This window comes from Giraffa tippelskirchi, chromosome 3 (genome assembly GCF_054371585.1).
Source record: "Giraffa tippelskirchi isolate mGirTip1 chromosome 3, T2T-mGirTip1v1.2.pri, whole genome shotgun sequence".
Taxonomy (NCBI): Eukaryota; Metazoa; Chordata; class Mammalia; order Artiodactyla; family Giraffidae; genus Giraffa; species Giraffa tippelskirchi.
The window spans coordinates 23,968,648-23,971,324 of NC_137277.1; positions in this window are offsets into that span (position 1 = coordinate 23,968,648).

A 2,677-nucleotide genomic window follows, 5' to 3' on the forward strand; every position below is an offset into this window, starting at 1 on the left:
AGCCTGGCAGGCTACAGTCCATGTGGTTGCAAAGAGTCGGACACTGAGCGACTAACATTTGCACTTACTTGCTTCTAAGCTTGGGCCAGAGAGCCCTGAAAGCCAGGAGGGTCAGTGAGACCCCAGGATGGGAGATCCTCTGCCGTAGAGACTGTGTTCAGCTCCCCCCACCCCTCTCTCCCAACGCCCACCTTGCTTCTCCTGACCTTCAGCAGGAAGGCCATTCCTCTCTTCCTACCTCTGATTCCAGGAACGGCAGAGCCAAGCACAGGCTCCTCACATACCTGGCAAACCTGCCGCCCAGGCTGCATCCTCTCCCCCTGGGAGTCTTCGAACAGACTGTTCCCTCCTCTGGGAAACACCCTGTACCCTCTGCAGCTCTCATCTGGTCCTTCCTGAGCCCCTCCTGTGCTGGACACAAGCCCATCCCTTCCTTGCCTGTCCCCGCCCTGAGACTCCCCAGGGCCTGCAACCTGAGACCCTCCATGTCTCTCCTCAGTCCTGGGTGGGTGTCCAGTCTTCCCCCATCAGCCTTCGAAGCTGCGACCTGTGTCTTATTACTGATCCCTCTGGACCATGAAGGTCATTCCCTCTGGGTCTCAGCCATGATAACCCCTTTTCCCATTCTTCAGGCTCCCCATTTTTGATCCAGGAAAGCGGCATAGTCACTGGGCTACCTGCCACCTCTGACTGCACCTGGGGGCTTGGCAGACAGACAGCCACCTGTCTCAGGAGGCTCAGGTGGATGCTGGCAGGCAGTGGAGGCCAGGGGCTCCCCATCAGGGACCCCCCATAAGCCCCTCCAGCGCTGGAAGCTGCCGCAACAGATCACCCAGTGACAGGGTCAGGACCCAGCTAGGCTGCAGCAAGAGAGAGGAAAACCCCTCAGCCAACTGTTGCCCTGCTCAGAACTTTTTCTGCCTCCTCCCCATCCCCTGCTGCTGCTCTGTGTCTGCTGTCTCTTGGGGTGGGGGGATGCTTATGGGTAGGGGGTGGAGTGGGAGCCACACTGCTAGCCCCTGGGGGGCAGCTGAGATTTATGGGACTGGATTTTTACAGGCTGGGGAGAGGCCCCAGGCAGGAGCTGTGGAGCCTGACTGAGGAGCAAATGCATAAAACCTCCAAACATGAAAGTCTCAGGTGCAGCCTTCCCCCACCCCCTAGGCCTGTGGGTGGTGAGAGATTTACAGCTCTTGCACAAGGCCTGGAGGGGACCCGGGGAAGTTGTGAGGACACTTCAGAGCCGGAGTAACTCCCCACCAAAGCCTTCACCTTTCTCCTCTAGGAAAAAAAAATTACTCACCACGAGAACAGGTTGGAGCTGCCAGAAAGATGGCTATCACTGTGGGGACCCCGCCCCACCAGGTGACTCCCAACTTCCTCCCCTACCCTGGACTCTTCTCTGCCCGCAGGTCAGGGAGAGGTGCCTGGGGCTATGTGGGGGGAGGAAGAGGGGACAACCTCCAGGAGGGCCTCCCTCTGGGGACGGTGGGGCTCTTGCTCCCATGGTCCCTTTTCCCAGATAAGGAAAGGGCAACAGTGGCCTGGAAGTGGGGGCAGGAGGGTGGATGGGTTCCCAACAATTCTGGAAGAGTCTCAACATTTAGGGAGAGCTTGTAGAGTGTGTACGTGGGGTAGGAGTCTTACCTGGAGATAAGGATGGCCCAGTAAGGACACAGAAACAACGAAAACCCCGGTGCTGAGTGATCATCTCTCAGATCAGCCAATGAGCCAAAAAGCTGAGCTGGGACTCTCAGGAGTGGAAGGCACTTGACTCAGCCCCACACCCTCAGTTCTTGCCCACTCAATCTGTGGCAGGATTATCTGTGTCTAGGGCTCCACACTGGGGGCAGTTTAGTTGGTTCAAGGGTGTATTTCGGTCTCCTCCCTGACTCTGGACTCAGCACCCCATCATCCTGGTCCCCCACATCCCCTGCACCTGTATGGAGAAGCCCTAAATTTCAGCTGGGTGGGGGAGGGGTGCACTGCAAACCACTTGAAAGGGGCCGGGTGAGCATCGTGGGACAGGTGGAGATCCAGAGCCTTTGAACTGGGAGGGGGCGGGGCTGCTGCCAGAAGATGGAAATCCTGGGCCAGGCTGGCAGCGCCACAGGGAGAGGGACGGGAGGAAGCGCCATAAAAGGCCGATCCACCCTCTCTCCAGCCTAGCCTTCCGCTCCCCGCCTCTTAGTCCAGCCTCCCAAGACCAGAGCTGGCGCTGAGACAGCCAACTGAGTAATGTCTCGGGTGCCCAGCCAGGTGGACAGAGACTCACTCACTGCCAGGCCCCACCCTGAGTGGTGGGTCAGCACCCCCAGGACCAGGCCGGGGCACAGTGGGGAGGAGATGGAGGCACAGCCAGTCCAAGCAGGGCACTGCCGGAATCCAACCCACCAGGGAAGAGGTTGGAGTGGGGAGCCCCCTATTCGGGAGAGGGTGGGGTGCAGCTGTACTGTCCTCTTGGCCTTTCTCTGGCTGGCAGGCAGGCGGGCAGGGCATGGAAGGAGGACAAACTCAAGGTCAGCACTCCAGAAGGGAGGGGGGAATCAAAGGGGAGAGAGGGCTTTCTGCTCCCTTGGCCCCCAGCCCCCTTCGGATGACAGGCCCAAGGAGGAGTGGGTCGGGCTGGTCAGGACCTGCCTCCAGCCTGCCTTCCTTCCCAGCAGGTTGGCAAAAT